The 27583-nt window shown below is 43.0% G+C and overlaps 1 pseudogene; it reads left to right on the top strand.

Annotated features, from left to right (window-relative positions):
- The first annotated feature begins 426 nt into the window (after positions 1-426).
- Positions 427-27583, top strand: part of LOC115798360 (uncharacterized) — a 243522-nt pseudogene continuing 216365 nt past the window's right edge.

Below are 27583 nucleotides of genomic sequence, written 5' to 3'. Positions count from 1 at the left end.
CTTTGACCATCCAGTTTGTCTTTATTGGCTCTGCCATTAAATCCACCTCAGTGATGACTGAGTTTCACATGGATTTTTACATCCAGCACAGATTTAACACCAACACAAATCCACAGTTAAAGTATCCAAGTACATTTACTGCAGTACTTTACTTCTTTGTTCTCTTAAAGTTCTGCTACTATATTTGAATATTTGCAGGTTGTTTCTCTTTTTTCTGCTCGACACTTTTTCACAGCTACAGTTACTTCAGCCTGTACAGATTCAAAGTACAGCTTACATGTTACTGAGTGTAACAGGATCTACTTTCAGTACTTTAAGTACACGTCACAGTGTCAAAGTGAATCAGTGTGTGTGTGCTGGGCTGATGTGTGTTTCCTCTGCAGGTGAAGGTAGAAAGTGTGTGTGAGCTGATGTGAATTCAGCAGCATGGATCAGTGTGAGGACAGAGAGGAGGGAGTCCCTCCCTCTAAAACCACTCTGTGTGGGGAACATGAGAGCCAGACCAAAGCTCAGAGGTGAGATGACCATCTCTAACTGTCCATGACTCTTCTCCATGTCACAGCTCAGCACTCACATCACTGCTGCATCATTATTCACAGGAACCAACCTGAACCTGGACCTGGACCTGAACCTGAACCTGAACCTGAACCCAGCTGTGTGTCCTTAAAGAGCGACCGGTCAAAGGATTATTTTCTTAACTTTAAATCAGGTGTTCCTCCTCCTGCAGAGAGGTAATGTGTGTCTAAATGTTGTTCCTGACTCAGTGTTTCTGAATAAATTCTCCATCATGTTTAATGTCAGCTCAGCTCTTTTTCACACACATTTCTGTGCTCATATGTGAAGCGGTGTGTGTTGGAGTTTGTTGCACAAACACAGCAGTCAGAGTGTAAAGAATGGATGTTGTAGGAGGTGTTTGTGTAGTGAAGAGGCTGAGTGTCTGTAGGACTGCAGCTGCTCCAGCAGGGGGCTCCTTTGAGCTGTGCTTCAAACACAGGAGACACCTTTGTGAGTCTGTATTTGATGTCCTGCTGACACGTTTGTCTTCATGAAGGTTTATGGATCATTGTTCTATCCTCACATGTCTGAGGGGCTGTAATGGTTCATACGTTGCTTCCACGTGAGCATGAAGGTTTCAAACAGTAAAAACAGTGGAGTGATTTTCAAATCAGTAACTGTCAGGCAGTCAGTGTAGGGACTTCAAATAGGTGGAACCATTTCTCTCCTTCTGGTCCTCGTAAGCATTCTGGATGCAGTTCTGAATCAGTTCTAGTTTCTATTTCTAACATTTGTAGGTAGAACAGAGAGCAGAATACTGCAGTCAGGCCTTCTAAATGTAGAAGCATGTATTAGTTCCTCTAATACGCAGAGATAGAAAAGATCACACTGATTATTTTTCAGCTAATAAACAGATTGATGGAAGGAAATGCTGAGTCTCCTAAAGACATTTCCAAAGAGTAGCAGGCATTTGTTGAAAGGAAGCAGAGCTGGAATTGATCAGTGCTACTTCCAAACCAAATCATTTCACACAGTGCATTCGATCTATAGTGTTTTAGTGACTCAGAGGAAGTTGTTGAGAACTGGGAGCTCAGCAGTGAAAGCACAGAGAGAGAGACTGTCTTACTCCAGGGCGCTTCAGCTGAAAGGAAATCTTTGTGAAGGAGTTGGTGAGAGCTGTTAGGACTAAACCACAGTGAGCTGAAAGCTGTGAACAGCTGCAGACTGAGCTGTAGATTCTCAGTGGGATCACTGAGGGCTAGTAAAGCTTTGCTGCTACAGGGAGTCATCTGCTTCACTCTTCATCCAAACATCACTTCATGGACTTTGAGCTTGTGTTGGTCCCTGTGTGGATGAGAGCTAATTCTTCATGATTCCTTCACAGAGTGGATCAGGAGAGCTCAGAGGTTCCCAGTGGTCAGTCTGCCCAGCAGCATCAAACACAGCTGGACTCCATATTGATGGTTTGTACATGTACAACAACTACTGTTACATCTGTTCTTTCAGTCATCTCCATGCTGCACTTTGTACACCAGTGGATTGCACTGCTCAACATTGTTACCAAAGATGTCTGCTTCACAGAGAAAATGTGCTTTTTCTTATGGATTTTGATCTCTGTCTATAGATGCTCCACAACCATTTTTATTGAACCATGTAGAGCAGCAACAGAGGAAATGCTGAGGAAGTGATCAGAACATTTTGTGTGGATGTCATTAAGTTGTTATTACTAGGGATGCGCCAATCCGATTTTCAGTATCGGTCCGAGCCTGACCTAAATTACTGGATGAAATATCAGAAAGAAATTTAAAAAATGCAATACAATCCATTAAATAGCATTTCACCCACATTAGCTGCATTACCAGTGTTGCCAGATCTTGTGATAGAAACAAGCAACCAGCTCTATGAAAACAAGCCCCCAAAAAAGCCCAACTGGAAACCCACCACATTGTGTAAAACTGAGGCTGCTTTTAAACAGTACTATAGCTCACTTCTTTGTTTTATCTCATTGTGCTTTGGAGCAGTGAAACCATGTTTCTTAGCCTCATAAAAGAGAAAGGTACACAGTTTTTTTTGTGTGTGCGCTTCTCGGTATTAGCGTGTTGAATCAAATCAGCAGGTGAGCACATATTTCACACTTGCAAAATCTGCTAAATACCTTTGAGACGTCTCCCATAAGGACCGCAGCTACTTTCTGAGGTGTATGCGGACACATTTTTAAGCACCTAATCAGCGCCGTTCCTCTGCTATTAATAATATCATATCAACAGCTGTTAAATACAGAAAATGCGACTAGAGAAATAATTCCCCCGCATCGCTTTGGTGCCCCCCTCTTGTGAGGTGCCCCTATGCATTGCATATAGTGCATACCGACTTTTTGCACCACTGTCTCTCATCTGAGCTCAGATCCATTCTTTAAGTGCGCTCTCTTTCTCCCACTCTATATTATATTTTTTCTATATTTTCCTCACTTACTGGAGCTCATTCTTACGCTGCCTCCTTACTATGGGCTGTTATGAGTGTTTGTTTGGGTGTGCGCCCCATAGACATACACTGCTCAAAAAAATAAAGGGAACACTCAAATAACACATCCTAGATCTGAATGAATGAAATATTCTCATTAAATACTTTGTTCTGTACAAAGTTGAATGTGCTGACAACAAAATCACACAAAAATCAACAATGGAAATCAAATTTATTAACCAATGGAGGCCTGGATTTGGAGTCACACACAAAATTAAAGTGGAAAAACACACTACAGGCTGATCCAACTTTGATGTAATGGCCTTAAAACAAGTCAAAATGAGGCTCAGTATTGTGTGTGGCCTCCACGTGCCTGTATGACCTCCCTACAACGCCTGGGCATGCTCCTGATGAGGTGGCGGATGGTCTCCTGAGGGATCCCCTCCCAGACCTGGACCAAAGCATCCGCCAACTCCTGGACAGTCTGTGGTGCAACGTGACGTTGGTGGATGGAGCGAGACATGATGTCCCAGATGTGCTCAATTGGATTCAGGTCTGGGGAACGGGTGGGCCAGTCCATAGCTTCAGTGCCTTCATCTTGCAGGAACTGCTGACACACTCCAGCCACATGAGGCTGGAGTGTGTCCTCCTAATTGTTCTGCATTAGGAGGAACCCAGGGCCAATCGCACCAGCATATGGTCTCACAAGGGGTCTGAGGATCTCATCTCAGTACCTAATGGCAGTCATGCTACCTCTGGCGAGCACATGGAGGGCTGTGCGGCCCTCCAAAGAAATGCCACCCCAGACCATTACTGACCCACTGCCAAACCGGTCACGCTGAAGGATGTTGCAGGCAGCACATTGCTCTCCACGGCGTCTCCAGACTCTGTCACGTCTGTCACATGTGCTCGGTGTGAACCTGCTTTCATCTGTGAAGAGCACAGGGCGCCAGTGGTGAATTTGGCAATGCTGTTGTTCTCTGGCAAATGCCAAGCATCCTGCACGGTGTTGGGCTGTGAGCACAACCCCCATCTGTGGACGTCGGGCCCTCATTCCATCCTCATGGAGTCGATTTCTAACTGTTTGTGCAGACACATGCACATTTGTGGCCTGCTGGAGGTCATTTTGCAGGACTCTGGCAGTGCTCCTCCTGTTCCTCCTTGCACAAAGGCGGAGGTAGCGGTCATGCTGCTGGGTTGTTGCCCTCCTATGGCCTCCTCCACATCTCCTGGTGTCCTGGCCTGTCTCCTGGTAGAACCTGCAGAACCACTCTTTTATTGAGAGTGTCTTGCTAATTGCCAATAATTTCCACCTGTTGTCTATTCCATTTGCAAGCTGTGTTTGTGTGTTGTGCTCGCACAGCTATTAGCACTAGTGATCATCGGATACCAGAAGGACCCCTTCACTGTCAAAATATTGTTTTATACTTTAATCCCTGATTAGTGACTAAATATAGACCTGCAGTAGAACTGTATTTAGGAGAATACTTGTGAATATAAAGCATTACAAGATTATGCTCTTGCAGCTTGCTGCATGCTGTTTTACATGCAGTCTGTCTGCACAAGCGCAAAGAGGCTTTGCTGACAAAAAGTCACAAAGCACTGTACAATAATTAAAACACAATATTAAAAAAAGAAAAAAAACCCAGATAAAACACCATGTTAAAAACAATATTGCCATATTAAAAAGAGAGAGAATAAAAATAAAGTCAACAAAAAGCCTGGTTACACAGAAAAGTTTTCAATTGTTTTTTTTTTTTTTTTAAGAAGCCACAGAGTCAGCTAAAGGGAGCTAGAGTGGTAAACAGTTTCAGAGCTTATGAGTCAGTGCCTGAAAAGCTCTGTCCTCCCTGGTCCTTATTCTTGTATGTGGGACAACTCAAAGATTTTGATTTTGTTGTGTGAGAGACTGTTGACGTATGTAAAATGAATACAGACATTTAAAAACAACTTAAAAAAAAAGTTCGGATTTGTATCGGTATCATCAGATATCCAAATGCAAAGTATCGGCATTGGTATCGGAGATAAAAAAGTGGAATCATGCCATCCCTAGTTATTACTGAGCAAATATCTCTGTGTTGTCACCTGGAGCACCACAGTCATATTCATTCAGGCTAGTCCATGTGGGGGCTACGGCACATTTGACCTTTACTGTCCCTGTGAGGGTTTTCTATGGGCAAAAAGGAAAAAGGAAGGACATGAAGATCCAAAGATAATTGAAGGATGGGTGCTGGGCCAAAAAATATAACAAGGAAACAGAGAAAAGGGTCTGCAAACCAGCAAAGCTCTTGAATAATATTTGCCCTTCTTCAGGCTGAGGAAGGGCAATACATGGCCCGAAACATCACTCGTTAAGGTTTGTCTCCCATTAAATATTATTCAGGAGCGTTGCTGGTGTGTGGACCCTTTTCACTGTTTTCTATGGGCAACCCATAGAAAACACATACAGGGGCCCTAAAGGGCAAAAGTGTTCTGAGCACTACCCCACAGTTCACCCACACCTACCCACTGTTGGCCTGCATGGGCGTATTTGCTGGCGTGTTTATAATAAGGAAACAAAATACAGGAAAATGTGACTATTGTGTAGAGGATAAGACAGCCCACCAGAAGTGTGGCCATACTATGGATACACTGCAGGTTTACAATGGGCCCCACTGTGAGCCACTCTCTGCTTAGTGCAATCACAGTCAGCACACACTATGGACTGCCCCCTGGAGCCCATGTACTGACATTCTGGGTGTCACAGGGGCATATTTTCTGAATCATTTTATGTTGCAGCATTTCAAATTTTCTGCTATTAGCAAAGTCAAATCCAAGGTCAGATTTTAGGTCAAAGGTCAAATAAAGATAATATCATAAGGTTTGAAAGTTTTAGTGGTTTCTGGTTTCAATGAAGAAGTTTTGGTTTTAAAACAGACCTTGAAGCATATCATGGAAACTAGAACCAACCAACAACTTTTTAATCTCAGTGGCCTAAAATGAGTGAAGTTTGACTGCATTTATTTTAGAAACATCTTTGCTGTAGACCAGTAGATTCTCATTGTGATCTGATGTTTGGCTCTATGATTCAGTCTGATTGGGTCGTTCATATAGTATTCTGTTCCAGCTGCTGGAGGACAACATCATCACTTTTGTGAAGAACGAACTGAAGAAGATCCAGAAGGTTCTGAGTCCAGATTACCCAGAATGCTTAGAGAGTCATGGGGAGGGTGACACGGCCTTGGAGGGTGAGGATAAAGAGCAGAAGAGAAGCAGAGAGGCTTTTGAGAAGATCACACTGGACTTCCTGAGGAGAATGAAGCAGGAGGAGCTGGCTGACCGTCTGCAGAGCAGTAAGAGGATTTCTCTGAAGATTTAAGCTGCTGCAAAAATAAAATATTTACTAATGTCTCAAGAGATGGACCAACATGTTGGCCTACTTAATATATAATAATTCATTTAATAGCTTATTATTGCATTTTCAGAATACATTGCTCCATTCTGCGGACATGAACTCAAATCTGCTCTGAAGAAGAAGTTCCAGTGTGTGTTTGAGGGGATCGCTAAAGCAGGAAACCCAACCCTTCTGAATCAGATCTACACAGAGCTCTACATCACAGAGGGAGGGGCTGCAGAGGTCAATGATGAACATGAGGTCAGACAGATTGAAACAGCATCCAGGAAACCAGACAGACCAGAAACACCAATCAGACAAGAAGACATCTTTAAAGGCTCACCTGGAAGAGATGAACCAATCAGAACAGTGCTGACAAAGGGAGTGGCTGGCATTGGGAAAACAGTCTTAACACAGAAGTTCACTCTGGACTGGGCTGAAGACAAAGCCAACCAGGACATCCAGTTCATGTTTCCATTCACTTTCAGAGAGCTGAATGTGCTGAAAGAGAAAAAGTTCAGCTTGGTGGAACTTGTTCATCACTTCTTCACTGAAACCAAAGAAGCAGGAATCTGCAGCTTTGAAGACTTCCAGGTTGTGTTCATCTTTGATGGTCTGGATGAGTGTCGACTTCCTCTGGACTTCCACAACACTGAGATCCTGGCTGATGTTACAGAGTCCACCTCAGTGGATGTGCTGCTGACAAACCTCATCAGGGGGAACCTGCTTCCCTCTGCTCACCTTTGGATAACCACACGACCTGCAGCAGCCAATCAGATCCCTGTTCACTGTGTTGGCATGGTGACAGAGATCAGAGGGTTCACTGACCCACAGAAGGAGGAGTACTTCATGAAGAGATTCAGAGATGAGGAGCAGGCCAGCAGGATCATCTCCCACATCAAGACATCACGAAGCCTCCACATCATGTGCCACATCCCAGTCTTCTGCTGGATCACTGCTACAGTTCTGGAGGATGTGCTGAAAACCAGAGAGAGAGGAGAGCTGCCCAAGACCCTGACTGAGATGTACATCCACTTCCTGGTGGTTCAGGCCAAAATGAAGAAGGTCAAGTATGATGGAGGAGCTGAGACAGATCCACACTGGAGTCCAGAGAGCAGGAAGATGATTGAGTCTCTGGGAAAACTGGCTTTTGATCAGCTGCAGAAAGGAAACCTGATCTTCTATGAATCAGACCTGACAGAGTGTGGCATCGATATCAGAGCAGCCTCAGTGTACTCAGGAGTGTTCACACAGATCTTTAAAGAGGAGAGAGGGCTGTACCAGGACAAGGTGTTCTGCTTCATCCATCTGAGTGTTCAGGAGTTTCTGGCTGCTCTTCATGTCCATCTGATGTTCATCAACTCTGGAGTCAATCTGCTGGAAGAACAACAAACAACCTCCCAGACAGAGCAACACCTCTACCAGAGTGCTGTGAACAAGGCCTTACAGAGTCCAAATGGACACCTGGACTTGTTCCTCCGCTTCCTCCTGGGTCTTTCACTGCAGACCAATCAGACTCTCCTACCAGGTCTTCTGACAAAGACAGGAAGTAGCTCACAGACCAATCAGAAAACAGTCCAGTACATCAAGAAGAAGCTCAATGAGAATCTGTCTGCAGATAAAAGCATCAACCTGTTCCACTGTCTGAATGAACTGAATGATCGTTCTCTAGTGGAGGAGATCCAACAGTCCCTGAGATCAGGAAGTCTCTCCACAGATAAACTGTCTCCTGCTCAGTGGTCAGCTCTGGTCTTCATCTTACTGTCATCAGAAGAAGATCTGGATGTGTTTGACCTGAAGAAATACTCTGCTTCAGAGAAGGCTCTGCTGAGGCTGCTGCCAGTGGTCAAAGCTTCTAAAAAAATTCTGTAAGTTATCCTAAATAACAGACACACCATGAGTTTGTTTCTTCCTTCAAGCATGAAGAAGCATTTGCACACTGACAAACACCACTTTCTGATTTAGCCTCTTAATTACTGAACATACCTTGACTGGATATAAGCTGAACACTGACAACGTTATTAAGTCATGACATCTACAAGCTTTTCAACTTAAACAGCTCTGATAAATCATCCAGGTAGGTTTTTTTGTATGTTTGTTTTTTTGTTTTTGAGATATCTCCCCTGTTACTCTCTGCACTCTTCCCCAACACAGCACAGTCTTTCACCGACAGAAACACCTGGTGGAGGAAACAAGTTAAGGGGATGAGCAAAAAGAGTATCTCTGTGAATGCATAGTTAGACTGAGTACCATTTAAATAACATAAAACAAAAATCAGTCCAACAATTATAAATATCCTCTTCTCTCATTTCATTATAATTGCGATGGATAACTGTCACGCCACACACACACACACACACACACACACACAATTTTATTCATTAATTGGAGGAACTAATTCGGAACTCACACACACACACACACACACACACACACACACACACACACACACACACACACACAATTTTATTCATTAATTGGAGGAACTAATTCAGAACTAACACACACACACACACACACACACACACACACACACACACACACACACAATTTTATTCATTAATTGGAGGAACTAATTCGGAAATTGGCTGCTCTGTAAATCACCACCTTATCATGGTGGAGAGGTCTGTGTGTCCCAGTCATCCCAGGAGCTATGCTGTCCATGGGCTTGTCCCCCTGGTAGAGCCTCCCATGGCAAATTGGTCCTGGGTGAGGGGCCAGAGAAAGAGAAATTCATAAGACTCCTTTGGAAATTTGACCAAAGGAACTGTTTACCCTGTGTAACGTCTGGGTTGTGTTCGGTGGTGAAGAGGAGGCGGCGGGCGTGCCTATCCGGCAGCCAAAAAAACGCACAACCACACTGGCACTGGGAATTTCAGTGTTGCCCTTTTAATAAACGTAATCTTCACAACCTTATGAAGCCCGGTTGAACGGCTGCTACATCAACACCCATGAAAACGAGCAGTGTTCATACAACCTATGAGGGTACAAAAAAATAAGGAAAAGGAAAGGGTCCACCTCAAGCCAAAATGTCCGTCTGCAAAAACACATCTCCCGCGCTCTCTACTGAGGAGCGGTGGGCGCACACTGGTGACATCATCAACACAAAAAGACCATACTGTCGTAAAGAGACATCACAATTATGACTATTACATCTGCCCGGATAAGGTTACCAGGGCCCCAACTTGGAGCCAGGACTGGGAAGGGAGCTCGATGGAGAACATCTGGAGGTTGGGCTATAGCCTGGGTGCCCGGCCAGGTGCAAGATGGGCCCGCCCACCTGTAAGACCACGACCCGCAGGAGGCATTAGTCGGGTGCAGTAGGTGTCAGGTGGTGGCCAAGGGTGGAGGCCCTGGCAATCCAGACTGGCTATTGGGATATGGAATACCAACTCTCTAGTGGGAAAGGAGCCTGAGCTAGTGCCTATGGTTGAAACATACTGGTTAGATATAGTTGGGCTCACCTCAATGCATGGCCTGGGCTGTGGAACCAGTATCCTGGCGAGGGTCTGGACTTTGTTCCAGTCTGGAGTGGGTATTCTTGTATCCTCTCAGCTTGCCTCCTGTACATTGGAGTTTTCACTGGTAGACAGGGAATGGGTCCTGACTGTTGTTTGCACTTATGCACCAAATGACAGTTCAGAGTACCCACCCTTCTTGGAATCGCTGGGCGGGGTGCTCGAGTGTGATCCATCCGGTGACTCCATCATCCTGCTTGGAGAGTTCAACAATCATGTGGGCAATGACAGTGAGACCTGAAGGGGTGTGATTGTGATTACCCAGTCTGAACTAAAATAGTGTTTTGTTATTAGATTTTTGTGCAAACCATAGATTGTCCATAATGAACACTATGTTCAAAGGACACCCTAGGTCACGGGTTGATGATTGATTTTGTAATCGTATCATCAGATTTGCAGCCATATGTTCTAGACACTCGGGTGACGAGAGTAGCTGAGCTGTCAACTGATGACCGCCTGGTGGTAAGTTTGATCACGTGGTGGGGGAAGATGCTGGACAGACCCGGTGTCCCTAAACGTATTGTGAGGGTGTGCTGGGAATGCCTGGCAGAGGCCCCAGTCTCAGAGATCTTCAACTCCGACCTCTGGCAGAACTTTGACAGCATTGCAAGGGAGGCTGAGGACATTGAGTCCAAATGGACCGTGGTCCGCACCGCAATTGTTGAGGCTCCTGCTCAGAGCTGGTGCCTGTCCTCTTGGTAATCCTTGAACTAGATGGTGATTAACAGAGTTGAAGGGAGCCATCAAGGTAAAGAAGGAGTCCTATCAGCTTGGTTAGCCTGTGGGACTCTGTAGTCAGCTGATGTGTACTCGCATACCAAGTGGAAGGCAGCTTGGGAGGTGGCCGAAACAAAAACTCAAATGTGGGAGGAGTTTGGTGAGGTCATAGAAAAAGACTTTTGGATGGCCTCAAAGCAATTCTGGATACCGCCTTGGTGGCCTCAGAATCTCATCTCTGCTCTTTTCTGATGATGCAGTCTTGTTGGCTTCATAGGGTGGTGGCCTCCAGCTCGCAGTGGAAAACTTTGCAGCTGAGTGTGAAGTGGCTGGCATGAGAATGAGCACCTCTACAGTAAGCCTGAGGCCATGGTCCTCAGCTAGAAAAAGGTGGAGGGTCCACTCTGGCTCTGTGAGTTCAACAGATGGATCGGGGCTGCGTCTGCAGTGATGAGGATGCCGCACCGATGCAGATGCAGCACCACTCTGTCATCGTGAAGAGGGAGTTGAGTGTAAAAGTGAAGCTGTCAATTCACTGGTCGATCTACATCCCTACCCTCACCTGTGGTCATGAGCTTTGGGTAGTAACGAAAAGAATAGTATCACAAATACAAGTGGCGGAAATGAGCTTCCTACAAAGGGTGGCTGGTGTCCTCCTTAGAAATGGGGTGAACAGTGCAGCCATTCGGGAGGGGCTCAAAGTAGAGCTGCTACTCCTCCACATTGAAAGGACCCAGTTGAGGTGGTTCGAGCATCTGACTAGGATGCCTCCTGGGCACTTCACCTCTTGGGTGAGGTATTCCGGGCATGTCCTACCAGGAGGAGGCCCTGGGGCAGATCCAGGAGATGATGGAGAGATTATATCTCTCGGCTGTCCTGGAAATGCCTTGGGGTCCCTCCGGATGAGCTGGTGTAAATGGCTGGGGAGAGGGAGGTCTGGGTTTCTCTGCTTAGGCTGCTGTCCCCTCAACCTGGCCCTGGATAAGAGAAAGAAGATGGATGGATGGATGGGAAATTAGATTAAAAAACTGCCTCGATTGGTGAGCTATTGCCAGTCAACATTGTGAACATCATTGACACCATCGTCCATCAGCACAACCCTATGCTATATGTCATATCTTCTCAGGCTGAATAGCTGTAACCTGTCAGAGAGAATCTGGAAAGCTCTGTCCTCCTGTCTTCAACTAGAAGACTCTGACCTGACAGTGCTAGACCTGAGAAACAACAACCTGCAGGACTCAGGATTGAAGCTGCTGCTTGCTGGATTGGAGAATCCCCGCTGTAAACTGGAGACAATCAGGTCAGATCATGTGGTTTGTGATTTGATGTGAGATCTGTTTACAAAATACTTGCTACATTAATTTATATGTCCTTACTTGTAAATGTCTTTCAAGGTTTTTTGAGTTTCATTACATCTAAACCCAGATTTTTAGCTCTGTAAACACGTGCAAAGCTTCCAGTTTTATTGCAGTTAACAGCTGGTTACAAACAGTGAAGTCTATATTTGTGTTATTGGCAGCTGTATGTGAAGGCAGGGAAGGACCCAAATGCAGAATGTATAGACCAGGGGTCTCAAACTCGCAGCCCGCAGGCCACATCCGGCCCCGCCCCTACTTCCAGTCTGTGATTTGATGTCAAAAATAACATACAATTTGGCCCTTTAAGTTACTTTTTTGACATTTTGCTAACTCCTCTTAATTGGAGGGGAAAGTGAAATGTCAAAAAAGTAACTTAAAGGGCAAAGTTTCACCAATTGAATGGAAAGCTTCAATGCTTCATGAAGCTTTATCTCACCATAACTACTTACTAACAGAACAACACACAGCTTGCAGGGAACATGGATGACAATGCGACAAGGAACTGAACAAGACACAGATAGTATATACACATGAGGTAACAAGGAAAGTGGAAACATCTGGGGAGAACAGGTGAACAGAATTATACTAATGAGACAGAGGAAACAAAACTAAGCACAAAGCACACGAGATAAGGAACTATTAAAATGAAACAGGAAGAGACCAAACACAACACAATGCAGATTTAAGATATAGGAAGGCTGTTATGGAGAGGGAATCTAAACATGACTAAATGGAAACCTAAACACAACACACACGGAAACAATGGGAAATGAAACCAAACACAAGACAGAGGACCATGAGACGGGGAACAAGACAGACACAGGAACACAGCAACGTGGGGAAGACAACAACAACAACGGGAAACCAGAATGAAATAAAATAACTATAGCTAATAACAGGCTTCAGAAAATCTAATAAACTAGCAATCTAAACTGTAAGCAAACTTAGGAACACAGCCTCAAGCTCTGACCTTTAGCTGTGAAGCAGACCTCTAATGTGTTCCTCCTCATCAAACATCATCATCATCATCAAACATCATCATCATCAGTCTGTCACTCATCAGCAGCTCATCCACTCTGCTTCACTCAGAGCAGCTGAAAACAGGAAGACAGCTGCAGCACAAGGTTCAGTTAGCTTTGCTCAACAATAGAAAGTAAAATTTAATTTATATAGCACCTCTCAAGACAACTATCACAAAGTGCTTCACAACAGCAGAACAAAAACCTAACCAAACACAAGTCTAAAAATAGTTTTAAACAGAAATAGAAAACAAATGTGTTTCAAAGAGCTATTTTTACTTTATTTTGAGTACATTTCACAGCCATCCATCCATCCATCTATTTTCTTCCGCTTATCCGGGGCCGGGTCGCGGGGGCAGAAGCCTAAGCAGAGAAGCCCAGGCTTCCCTCTCCCCAGCCACCTCCTCCAGCTCATCCGGAGGGACCCCAAGGCGTTCCCAGGCCCATTGACATTTCACAGCCCTTTTATGCAAAGTGTGCAAGGAATGGTGTTTGAGAAAAAAAAAAAAGCTGAGCTGTGAGACTAAACTGATTTACTGAGATTTATTGAAAGAAACCTTTGCAAATGTATCCACACCAGCATTGACACTGAAAAGGAAAAATTACACCTCATATGTGGATACAATTCTATTCTGGCTGTTAGGAGTTTTCTTCCCACTATCATGTTGTACACAGATGTTATTAGCATTGAAACACTAATTTTTCCATTACATACTGAATTTGGATGAAACAGGAGCAATGGAGTGTGGAATGTAGTATCAATTCCATCCCTCTAGCATTGATATGAAACCAGTACTATCATTGACATCAACTATCAATTTAGGATTGATCCACCCACTAGTAGAGCTCCAATTAAATTAACCTGTAAATCAATCAATTTTGTTTGTTTCATCTTCCTGGAACTTTTTTTTTTTTTTAATTTTTGCTGCCTGCAAATTACTCAATAACTTCCACTAAAAGTTACAGTGATGCTTACTTAAGAAGAAGAATCCTTTACTACTTGCATTCTTATTGTCTTTTCAGACTGAGTCTCTGTAACCTCTCAGAGAGAAGCTGTGAAACTCTGTCCTCAGTTCTCAGCTCCCAGTCCTCTAATCTGAGAGAGCTGGACCTGAGTAACAATGATCTGAAGGACTCAGGAGTGAAAGCTTTATCTTCTGGACTGGAGAATCCACATTGTAAACTGGAAACACTCAGGTCAGCATTCTTCAAATGTTCAAGAGATGACTAAAATCTGGTTTCCATTAGTGTCTAACTGATGCAGGACTGTGTCTGCTGGGATTTGTCAAATTATTGTGGTATTTTTTTCTCTGCTCAAATAATTTTTTTTTTAGTTTCTTTATTTTAAACATTTATTCAAACTTTGCTCCTGAGCCTTGAATGAACTATTTATTCATGTGCACCTTTAAAGGATGTCAGTAGCACAGTTCAGTGGAGGATGATGTTTAGCTGCCACTTTGGTTCTGCTAAGATTTGATGGTGTTATGAAGGACTGATGTATGGAGCTAAATTGGGGCCATAAAGTTTGTTCGAAAAAAAATTTTTTGAAACTGAAAAATTATTTTGAACCAGAAAACAAAAATTTAAACAGGAAAAAAAAAAGTTCCGTCTGGAAGGCGAGCACCTTGTTCGAATAAATATTTAAAATAAAGAAAGTTTGCAGGTTTGAGCTGTGTCGTGTCCTTGGGCAAGAAACTTAAACCACATTGCCCAACGGTAGCGCTGGTCTCTGGCTGCATGACCGCAGATGCTCGTCTCTGGATGAGTGATCTGGAACCATCATTTTGTTGTGATGATGATGAGTTGAATCTAACATCTAACTTTCATTAAAACCAAAAAACAGCAAAAATAATCACACTCCCATCAGCCTCAGTCCTACTTTATGTAGATTTTATCATAATTTTTACTTCACTGATTTTATTATGTAGACTTTAACATTTAGACTGACTTGGTTATTTTTAACACTTGTTTCAGTTGACATGTAAACAGGTTGTTTATGAAGGAAGACACCTGAAACACTTTAATTAAAAAAGTAAGACATTTAATATGTTAAAGAATCAGAAAAATCGCACATGCATATGCGGGGACCTGGAGGAGACAGCAGGACCGTGTGTGCTCTCTCTCTCTCTGAGCCCATGGTCCTGTCTAACCATAACATTTTTATACAGCCTCTTATCTAAACAGAAACAATCTCTGTGCGCTATGAGTTGACCTTTGTCATTCAGTCTTGTTCAAGCAGGTTTTTCATAGCCCAGATTCCTCAGCAGTGGAGTCATAAAGCACATCTTCTTCCTGATGTTTTAATTTGTCAGAGAGAAATCTTGTCCAGATTAATGACAGAACATGGTGACATTGGTGGTGTTTTATTGTACATTCTTGTGGCTGAGCCTCAAGATAAGATGCACTGAAATAGAGAAGTTAGTCTACTACTTTCTGATCAGTTGCTCTCTGTCTAATGTATTATTTAATTGTTTATTTGGTTGATCCACTGTTTATTAATTAATTTACTGGAGTTAAATTTAAACATGTGTCCTTTATTCATTGAGTAAAAAATAATCCCTAACACAATCATTTCATTTTAAACTGATTTGTTGCTGCAGTTTGTTGTCTGCATGCAGCTGCTCTGCTGTTCTCTAAGAGTATCTGTCATGTCTGCAGGCTGTCAGGCTGCCTGATCACAGAACAAGGTTGTAAGTCTCTGGTCTCAGCTTTGAGCTCCAACCCCTCCCATCTGAGAGAGCTGGACCTGAGCTACAACCATCCAGGAGAGGCAGGAGTGAAGCTGCTGGAGCAGCTGAGGCTGGAAACTCTCAGGTATGGAGAGGCCTGTTGCAACCAGTTATAATCACTTTGAATTGGCAACCAGTTCAAAGTGATCTCTGCAGAGGAACAGTCTCACATTTTTACCCTCTGACCATCAATGGGATTAAGTTTCATAAATCAATAAATGAGCCTTTCTATTGATTTCCAGTGGCTCATGTTCCTGTTAGGAGAATCTGAAATATTGAGCATCAAAGTCAGTGAGAAAAATCAAAGTGAAGCAGACGAGTATGAGAATCAGAGTGAGTGAAACAGAGCAGGAGAATCCAAAAACAGAAACTAATGAAAAGTGAAGTGACAGATGCTTCCTTTGTAGTTCACTGCAGCTGCCTTTGTCTGTGCACTGCAATAATGATCTGATCATTGATCCACTCTGATCATTAATATTCAGACCAAGTAGCAGCACATCAAGGACAGGAAAACAAAAAGTCAGCAGGTCCCTCTGTGATCATTTCCATGCAGAAAAATACAACAAACCTGTTACATCTTTTTCCAGAGCTGTTAATTAACAGCTCACAGAGTCACTGATGTTCTCCATTTAGAACAAACACAAAGAGGACACAATCTGAAAATCAGTGTCTAACAGTGTGTGTCTGAGAGCGATGTAATGTCCATGTGTGCATGCTGAAAGAGACTGTGCTGCTCTGACCCCCCTCCTCCTTTCAGGGTGGAGCCTGCTGGAGTCCGATGGCTGATCCCAGGTCTGAGGAAGTGTAAGTGTGTTTTTAATGTGATTGATGAAAACAAAGCAGCACACATTCAACCATCTTCAAACTGTCACATCACTCATTCACATCTCTGATGTCAGGAGTCATCATCAAAGTGTCAATCAATGAACAGATGATGGATCAATAACTGCAGCTGGATTGTGTTTGTTCTCTCCATCAGATTCCTGTCAACTCACAATCGACACAAACACAATACACAGAGAACTCAAACTGTCTGACAACAACAGGAAGGTGACACGTGTTGTCCTATTCCCTGAGTCATATCCTGATCATCCAGACAGATTTGATCATTGTCCTCAGCTGCTGTGTAGAGATGGTCTGACTGGTCGCTGTTACTGGGAGATCAACTGGAGAGGAGAAGTGGAAATATCAGTGAGTTACAGAAGAATTAGGAGAAAAGGAAAAAGAGATGACTGTGTGTTTGGAAACAGTGATCAGTCCTGGAGTCTGAGCTGCTCTGATGATGATGGTTACTCTGTTTATCACAATAACAGAGAAACATACATCTCCTCCTCCTCCTCCTCTGTCTCTCACAGAGTAGCAGTGTATGTGGACTGTCCTGCTGGCACTCTGTCCTTCTACAGAGTCTCCTCTGACACTCTGATCCACCTCCACACCTTCAACACCACATTCACTGAACCTCTTTATGCTGGATTTGGGGTTTTGTTTCCTGATTTATGGCCTGCTGCTTCCTCAGTGTCTCTATGCTGAGTTTAGTGTAAAGAGTGTCCTCCTGTCAGAGAAACTCTGACTGTTGAACAGATAGTTCAGTCTGTACATGTCTGTCTCTTTTACTCACAAACACGTTTTCAGATTCATGGATTCAGTCAGTTGATGTTTGAAACTGTTCTCAATGATTCCTTGTAAACTTCTTCCTCTTCAGTCCTTTAAAGATGGAAGCTGCCATTATTCCAGGATCCACATGTTGTTTTTCTGTCTTTTTCCACTCAGAGCTTCACAGTGAATTAGTGTTGTAGTACTCGAGATCGGCCTTGGTCTCGAGACCACTTTTTGATGGTCTCGGTCTTGTCATGGACTCGGACATTGCGGACTCTGGATTTTATTTCAAGACCAGTCAAGACCACAGCTCTGGAAATATCAATAAATTGCCAGAATACTGTCCAATTTATTTGTTAACATCTTTGCTTTTACTGGATGCAAAACGTACTGATTCAAATCCAACAAAGATTGCGCTCCTCTGCCTCTCAAAGTAGCACCTCGCAGACTCCGCCCCGGCTAGGTCGCTGCTATTATCGTTGCTTACGCCTGTATCATTTCACCGCAGTTTGCAGTCTACCACAGAGCACGGACAGTTTCATTCACAATGTGTACTTTTGATCTCACTATGGTCATGCGTGTGCACATAAATCGAAATAACAACCGGCATGAACACGAGGAGAAGTAAGAGGGAAAATGAAGATCAAAGGAAAATTTCAGGCTTCCGATTCAACAAAAAAATCCCAGCATGAAAGGTAAATACCAACCTTCATGTATTTGATACACAAACTAAAAATTTAATGCAAGTTTTAGGGCTGCAACGATTCTTGCAGTAACGCAATTCGATTATTAAAAATCTTCGACAGAAATTTGTTGCTTTGATGTTTCGTTTCAACTCTGCAGCTCAGGTGTCTCCGTGTAAGCGGTGCATTTCCTCCACGTTAGTTCTCCATCGCTGTAACAGATTTCTGTCATTTGGAAAAAAAAAACAAACAAAAAAAAACGACCCTTTAACACGAGTGGATCGCTGAGATGTTTTTCCACGCCCCCACTTCTCTGTGCTGTGAGTGTGCATGTTTGAATGTGCGCGCATGTTGTGCAGAGGATGTCAGCTGTAGCCACCAGAACAGACCTATAACCACAGTGTACTGGGGAAAGGGGGGCTGCCATTAGCACTAGCAATCGTTCGGTGAGCTGCCCCCACCCCCCCTTCAGTACAGAGGGGCTCTGTCAAAATGTTTTTTATCTTTAATCCCTGATTAGTGACTAAAAATAGAGCTGCAGGAGAAACGTAATTTGGAGGATGCTTGTGAATAAAAAGCATTACAGCATTAAGCTCATTCAGCCCCCAGTCTTTCAACAAAAACGCAGCAGCAGCTGTTTTATGTGTAGTCTGTTTGCACACACAGGAGCTGTAAAAGGCCTTCAAGAATAAAAAACTAGTTTCCAGCAAGATGATGTCACTTCCTGTTGTTGCATTAAAAACGTGATAGTTTATGCTCACAACATGGTGGCTGATATTCAAATGTAGGAAATGCTTTTAGCATCTGGTTGTTAAAAAATCTGGATTATGTTTTAGTTGTGTATGTTTTTTTTATGTGATTTCTGCAAACAATGTTTCTGGGACACATTAAATGCATGTTATATAAATGTAAGTTTTCTGGATTATATGCAAAAATTATCACTATCGATAAGACCGGATTTAAAATTCTGCATTGGTTCTTTTTAGGTTCTCTGAACCTAACCTGACACGCACCTCAGGAAATGCAACTACACTTATACTTTCTAAACAATCTACCTGGGAAAACGTTTGCACTTAATTCCAGACATCAATGTGTGGGGAAAATTGTTTTGTTAATGTTCTATTGTTTCAGAACAATAACTTTTATTTTGATAAAGTATTTTCTACTTACATATAAACTTTGCCCACTTCTATCCTGGGTTTTAACTAATTAATGATCCAAAGGAAAAAATCTCAAACCAGTTAAACTTCATGGAAATTCTTCATAATTATTAAAAAGTATTGGTATCAGTATCGGTGATAGTGGCCCTGTGTTTACTTGGCATCGAATCGATACCAAATCTTGAAGTATCGCACACAACTACATTGAGCAGCATACACGAGGAGTGATTGACAGTACTAAGACCCTCCTCCTGGCTCTGATTGGTTGTTTTTGACTGGGAGCGGTTCAGGGAGGAGGTGGAGGAGCTCCATTTTTTTCGCAGATTATCGGTCTCATATTGTTGTGACATGGTGACAGTTTTAACAAATATGTAAAAACAGATTTTTTATAAAAGTTACATCCTGCAGCTTTAATCTGTATAAGATTAAAGGCTTTAGTTCTTACTGTTGATGAGTGTTTGCCATTTTTTCAGTTTTACACATTGTGGTGGTTTACACATCTATGTGGTTTTGAAAAAGCACCCATTTTTACAAAGATTGTTGGTTTAAAAACAACTTTATGTATTGTTTATGAAAGGAAGAGAAAAGTTAAGACTATTGTGAGGAACTATGAATAATTGTTTTACATTCTGTGATAAATGATGGAAGTCACCCAGGAGTATTAAATAAAGATGGTTATATTTATTTGAGCTGTGAGTGTTTAATATCAGGATGATTTTATGGGAATGTGGATCTTTCAGATCAATTTTTAGAAGTGATTTTGATCATGTTTCACATTATATTATGTCATATAGCATCAGGCATTGGTCTTGATCTTGGACCCTAAAAGTCTTGGTCTTGTCACCGTCTTGGGTTGTGTGGTCTTGACTATAACACTACAGTGAATATCAGGATGTTGTGTTTCTCTGAAGCTCAGTTCAGCTCAGATGATTCAGTTCATGTCAGCTGCAGTTAGTTTGCTGCAGATGAGACAAACTGTGATATCAGAGAGGAATCACTGAGCTGCACTGACCCAAAACATCAATTTACAAACTGCTCAGAGACGTTCACACATTATTGTCCAATGAACACAAGTTTGGTGAGCAGCCAGAGTTCATCCTGACATTTATTTTACTGCTGTTAGAATGATGAAATCACAACTAGACTTTAACTTGTCTGTGGTGGCATTTGGACAATTAAATGATCCTTTAGAAACTAGATAGAAATTTCATTATTTGACAACATTGATTTTTTTAATATATTTTGTGAAATTTACTTCCTGTATCACCAGCTGATGTAAATTCCTGACTATGGAGCATATGTTACAGTGTTGTAACTTCATTGCATGACCTTATTGTGTTGTGTTAGTCAGATCTGGCTCAGCAGGTTTTAAATGTTTTGCTTCAGCAGAGAATCTGTACAGTACTAAAGTCAAAGTGTGTAACTTGGATCAGCAATATTTGCTGAATGTGACAGTTTCAGTGATGTAGCAGGAACATCATTTCCTGTTCCTGGACTTCAGTTTTCTAGTTTGATTGTGAGTCTGTTCAGTGTCAGAATAATAAAGTGATTGTGATTAAACCGTACATCAGTGAGACTCTCCTGTTTGATCAGCAGAGAAAATCCCTCTATGTGTTCAAACTGTGCTGAACATTGACTGAAGCTCTAATAGAGACGGAGAGAGATCCTGTATCTGCTCCTTTGTGGGAGGAACAGGACGAGCACTGCCTGATATAGAAAAGGACCTCCAGCAGTCACTGGTGTGAACGTCTCTGAGCAAACAATCAGAAACAGTTTCCATGAGGGTGGCCTGAGGGCCGAATGTCATCGAGTGGGCCCTGTGCTCACTGCCCGGCACCGTGAAGCCAGCTGCTGTTTTCCATAGAATTGGCAGGTCCACCACTGGTGCCCTGTGCTTCTTCCAGATGAGAGCAGGTTCACTCTGAGCACATGTGACAGACATGAAAGGGTCTGGAGAAGCCGTGGACAACATTGTTGCTGTAACATCATTCAGCATGGCCGCTTTGGTGATGGCTCAGTGATGGTCTGGGGAGGTATATCCACGGAGGGACGCACAAACCTCCACAGGCTCAGCAACAACACCCTGACTGCCATCAGATATTGGGATGCAAACCTTTAGACCCAGTGTCAGACCCCACGCTGGTGCAGTGGGTCCTGGGTTTTTCCTGCTGTATGATTATACCCGGCCTCATGTGGTGAGATGATGCAGGGAGTTCCTGGAGGATAAAGTAACTGATACCATTGACTGGCCCCCATGCTTGCCTGGCCTAAAGCCAACAGAACACCTCTGGGACATTATGTTTAGGTCCATCTAACGCCGCCAAGCTGCACCTCAGACTGACCAGGAGCTCGGTGATGCCCTGGTCTAAAACTGGGAGGAGACCCCCCAGGACATCATCTGTGGTCTTATTAGGAGCATGCCCCAACATTGTCAGGCATGCGTGCGAGCACATGGGGACCACACAATCTACTGAGTATGATTTCAGTTGCTCCAATGAAATGTCATCAAAATAGAGCAGCCTGCTGCATCATTTTTCTCTGTGATTTTTGGGTGTCTTTTTAAACTCCGCCCCCTGTGGGCTCGTACCTCGGGACTTCCAGGTCATACTCGGCACAGATGTTCCTGTACTATGTCGGCTCCTTGGTCACAGCGTTCCATGTTTGCTCTGCCTGCTAGCATCTCATCATGTGAGGTTTAAATCCCTCCACCTCCACTACAAATACAGACTCAGAGTGAATGGAGCTTTCCCTGCTGCTGTCACTCACACTGATCACTGAACAGTGAGGAGTTCAATCTGAACATCAATGCTTTCTGTTTGTGTGGAGACACAGAGTGACCGATCTGAGCTCATTCATGAGATCACATCTGCTGTGCCTCCCTCAGTCACAAAGTGAAGGTCCATATTCACATATTCACACAGTACCGACTTATGAAGGAATATTTACAACAGTGGAAACCAAATGTGCTCAAATTAAACTATTACAAATCATTCCATTTTTGCCCACTTGTGAGCTCAGAGAGGGTTCATTTCTGCAAAGTTCTTGTTTTTAGAACTCACAAAATCTATTTGTGCGATCTGTCGTGTTGTTTGCAACAATAAATATGATATTTTGACATTAACATCAGAAAGTTGATGAAGTATCCAGAGTTATTTTTCTGTGTTCAGTTTTTAACAAGACCAAACGTTCTTCTAGCTCTGCTATTTGCTCACTGACCACAAAGACAGGTTTTCCCTACAGGCGTGTCTGCTGGAGACAGACAGGTGAGGTCGAAAGCATCGAGCCTCTTTTGGCCCTTGAAAAGCAAACATACGCCAGAGGGGACGGCTCCAAATACCCTGGCATAGTCTCCAGGAGTTACAGGGATATTACATTTTCTGACAAATTCTTCATAGCTGAGCAAAAGTCCTTCACTATTGAATAACTGCTCAACCCATATGATGATGTTCTGAAACCAATAGTCCACAAACAGAGATTTCCATTTGTAGAAGATGTCTTTGTTACTCCAAATCAGAAAGTTGTGGGGTTAGCGCTGCTCCTTCGGGTGTTGCTGTTGCGTTGAGACGTAAACAGGAAGTGACACACGGGCTGTGCACACTTAAGAGCAAATGACTAAAACTGTAAACTTAATTATCCATAAGAGTTGATTACTTGTTGGGATAGAAACGTAACACCATCAAACACAAAGATTTGAAAGGAATGAAATGAAACAACAGGAAGTGGAAATCATGACAATAAGACTCTTTTTGTGCCACACAGTTGTCACTGACACACACTGTAATCAATCCAACAGGATGCTGATAGCAGCAAATACATGTTAGAGCTCAGAGGAGGATCTGAGTTTAAGCTCCTGCCTCCTGAACAGGAAGATGGAAGGAAAGGAGAGAAATGTTGCTGTATTCCTGGGAAAGGGAAATTCAGAGGAAAATCAAAGACTTTCAAAGTAAGAGCTGAGAAAAGGAGGCCAGATTGAAGCTTCACTTTTCACATTAAAGTCTGATGTTTGGGAATCTGAAGGATGATGTTACTGTAAAAAATCTCAACTGCTGCTCCTGCTTTTCTTCTTCTGCAGCTTAAACAAATATATAAATATATCTGCATGCACTACGCTGGTGCAGTGGGTCCTGCTTCAACAATGCCTCATGTAGTGAGAGTATGCAGGCAGTTCCTGGAGGATGAAGGAACTGATACCACTGACTGGCCCCCACACTCACCTGACCTAAAACCAATAAAGCACCTCTGGGACATTATGTTTCAGTCCATCTGACACCACCAGGATGCACCTCAGGCTGTCCAGGAGCTCAGTGATGCTCTGGTCCAGATCTGGGAGGAGATCCCCCAGGACACCATCCATCATCTCATTAGGAGCCCCAACATTGTCAGTCATGCATACAAACACGTGGGGGTCACACAATCTACTGAGTGCTGTTCTGAGCTGCTGCAGTGAAATCTCTGCTAAATGGACTCACCTGCCACATCATTTTTTCACTCTGATTTTCAGGCTGTCTTTGAATTCAGCCTCTGCAGGCTGATCATTTCCATCCAATGATGTGGCATCCTTTCATTCCTCACACATGACCCGCTCCATATCAGTGCAGATATCCAGCATTTGAAATCTGAGCTGTTTCCAAAGTGTTCCTTGAAGTTTTTGAGCAGTGTGTTTTACATGAAGAGTTTTAAATGATCAAATGATTGAAATGTTTTTATAATTGTGCTGCTAACTGTTGTTAATCACACTGATACCAACAGCTTCATATTAATGTGGATGAACTGGACTGTTCCAGAGAAACTATCAGGATCACTGCCCTCCAGTGGTCACTGTCAGTAACTACAACTCTGCACATCCAATAATCCTGACATTATGACACATTTCCTGCAGTGTTTCAGCACTAATGTTCATCAGTGTGATAATGACGCTCTATATGGGAACACAGAGGTTATTAAACACTGACGTCAGCAGAGATGAGCTGATGAGTGCTTACTGCCCTCAGGTGGTCACAGAGAGGAACTGCAGGTTAGCTTCAGAGAGCAGATACACTGTAACAAATGCATATTAAGAGGTTTCTCCCCATCAGTGTGAATTTAATCCAGACTTTATCAAGGACACAACTCATCAAACACATTAAAGACACAAAGTGAGAAAACAGCAGTAATTTGTTATTTGTGGTGTTTGAATTTCAGACAGAAATGATCAGAGCTCGTGGACACTGAATGAGGACAAAGTGTCTTTGTCATCGTCTCAAACAGGAACATCTCGGGCCTGTATGGGCTCCATGTGCATTCACACAGTTTGATTTTTCACTACAATTTACACAGACAAAAAAACAGAAACGCCTCATTTTTTCATCCTTTTTGATTATTTGTTTGTTTTTTGGTAAAACCAAAGTAATGTTTTCATTTTAATTATTTTTTCTTCATCACAGATTAATTGAGCCTTCAGTATTTCATTGTCATTGCTGGGTGTGCCTTCAGTGCCTCGTTGCTTCTGTTTGCTTCGATCACTGACGTTTGTGCTGCGATCTTGGAGAGAAAGGCTTGTTGGCCTCCAGAGGTGCAGTGTGTAAAGAGAGAAGCTCACAGCTCTGTGATCATGTGTCACACTTACTTTTACTGCACATTTGATGCAGTTCAGCCTTTAGCAGCTGATTTCAAATGAGCAATAATTCATCTCTGTACACTGAGAGGCGCTGCACATTATTGTGTCTTATGACAAAGGACAGTAAAAACCTCGGTCACATTAAATACATGTTCTGTCTTTGATTTCCAGATGTGCTCATTTAAATGTTCTGGATTATCAGGAACAGCTTACTGGAGCAGCTGGATCCTGAGAGCCTCCTGGAGGTCAGGGTTCATTGTGGTCCTGGCTGCTGTTGGCAGTAAAGTAACAAATGTACTTCTTCTTGTACTCCAGCCATTAGCGAATACTTCAAGTCTTAATGAAACAGACATGTGGAAGAAGCTTTCCTCTGAGAGTCAAACTTGTGTCAAAGATAAAGCAGATAAAGAGTCCCAGAGAAAAACAGTGATTTCCTCACAGTGCTCACTGAGAGGCTTCCTGCTCCTCAACAATACAAACTGTTCAGTTCACATGTGATTAAGGACGCAGCTCAGCTAAAACCACTCAAACTAAACTGCACTCTTTTCTTTCATATGCAGTGAAAGCAGTTTGAATTCAGACTCACAATATAAACACATCATTTTAGAGGCTGCGTTCAAGAACAGGACAGTGATGCTGGTTTCTGTGAAACCTCCAAATGTTTCCAGAAGTTTCTGAAGATGGAAACAGAACTGAAGCCCAGCTGATCAGTTTCTGATGTTCCTGACTGTGAACTTGACCTCAAACGCCTCTCTGTGTGTTTCCTTCCTGTTAAACTTTCACTTTCTCTCTCCTGAACTCGGAGCTGCAGATGATCGTCTCCGTGTGAAGCTCCGTGTGAAGGTAATGAAGCAGTCTGGGAGCTTTTCCTGGCTAACATCAGCTGTGTGCAGCTTAGAAACACCACAAATCTGCCGCTCCATACTTCACGGTAACGGACTCACAACAGGAACACCGAGGCCGAGCGTGCCGCTATTTTGCGTGTGAGTGTGAGTCCGTGGATGAGAGTGTGGTCCATCTAAATGATGTAACCACATTGGTGTCGGTTTAAACGTTACAGTTTTAATGTCACTCTATAAGTGTTCCTTTATAGCCTGCATGAATATCGGGTTTATGGTTGTTTACTCCTGTTTCAATGATACTGTGGAGCAGCGAAACCTTTGTGTATCGGTCTCGTTAGTCTCGCGATAATTAGCGTCTTTCTTTCGATACTGAATTCTCGCCTGAAACGCGGTTCCAAGAAGCGAAACGAGCACATTAATCACATCCTTCATATGTAAATGTCTCCCAGTCTTTCTTGTATAACTGCTGATGTGATTGATGAGTTTTATAAGCAGAGAATTCTGCACAGTTCCAGATTATTAATGTTGTTAATGCCAGACTGTCAGTGTGAACTTGCTGTATTAGAGAAGTTTGTTACAGCCAAGAGAGTTTAGAGTTCATTAAAATAACAAAGTGCTGAGTCCAATTATCAATAAGCTAAACATACTTGTGTGAAAGCACAGGTGATGCACTGAGTTTGCTCTATTTAAATAGGAGCCTGTAGCACATTAAAGCTGCAGTATACATGTGCTGTTCACCAGGATTTCAAAGAGTCGTCTGGAGATGTGAAAAAGCTGTAACTGCAGATGGTTTTGAGTCATGAGAAATGAATGAAAGCAGAATGTCACTCTATTTTGACTTTATCCACTTTGATGGTTTGAATCATTGGAAATGAGCTGAAAATAAATGAATATCCTCAGTCTGGAGAAAGACACGAGTGTTGGTGAGCTTCTTACCCTCCCTCTGCATTTATTTTACACACATTCTTGTTGCTGCTGGAGTCTCTGAGCCAGCCAGGACCTTAAACAAGAGCAGTTTGTTTGTGTCCTCACTTCAGGAGAACGAGTGGTTTAAAGCTGTGCAGCATCCTTTCTTCCTTTGCTTTAGGCATGAACAGAGTGATGCAGTAAGTTTAACAGATCAAAGCAGGAAGAAAGAACAGCAGCTGAGGCAGGTTAAGGTCAAAGTCTCTATGAGATCAAATCCAGTCATGAATGAAGGAAACAGCAACACTGTTCTTAGTCTGAATTAAAGTATCCAAGTACATTTACTTCAGTGCTTTACTTCTTTGTTCTCTTAAAGTTCTGCTACAATATTTGAATATTTGCAGGTTGTTTCTCTTTTTTCTGCTCGACACTTTTTCACAGCTACAGTTACTTCAGCCTGTACAGATTCAAAGTACAGCTTACATGTACTGAGTGTAACAGGATCTACTTTCAGTACTTTAAGTACACGTCACAGTGTCAAAGTGAATCAGTGTGTGTGTGCTGGGCTGATGTGTGTTTCCTCTGCAGGTGAAGGTAGAAAGTGTGTGTGAGCTGATGTGAATTCAGCAGCATGGATCAGTGTGAGGACAGAGAGGAGGGAGTCCCTCCCTCTAAAACCACTCTGTGTGGGGAACATGAGAGCCAGACCAAAGCTCAGAGGTGAGATGACCATCTCTAACTGTCCATGACTCTTCTCCATGTCACAGCTCAGCACTCACATCACTGCTGCATCATTATTCACAGGAACCAACCTGAACCTGAACCTGAACCTGGACCTGGACCTGAACCTGAACCAGAACCCAGCTGTGTGTCCTTAAAGAGCGATGATTCAAAGGATTATTTTCTTAACTTTAAATCAGGTGTTCCTCCTCCTGCAGAGAGGTAATGTGTGTCTAAATGTTGTTCCTGACTCAGTGTTTCTGAATAAATTCTCCATCATGTTTAATGTCAGCTCAGCTCTTTTTCACACACATTTCTGTGCTCATATGTGAAGCGGTGTGTGTTGGAGTTTGTTCCACAAACACAGCAGTCAGAGTGTAAAGAATGGATGTTGTAGGAGGTGTTTGTGTA

Source organism: Archocentrus centrarchus, chromosome 2 (assembly GCF_007364275.1).
Source record: "Archocentrus centrarchus isolate MPI-CPG fArcCen1 chromosome 2, fArcCen1, whole genome shotgun sequence".
NCBI lineage: Eukaryota > Metazoa > Chordata > Actinopteri > Cichliformes > Cichlidae > Archocentrus > Archocentrus centrarchus.
This window is presented reverse-complemented; position numbering and strand designations above follow the sequence as displayed.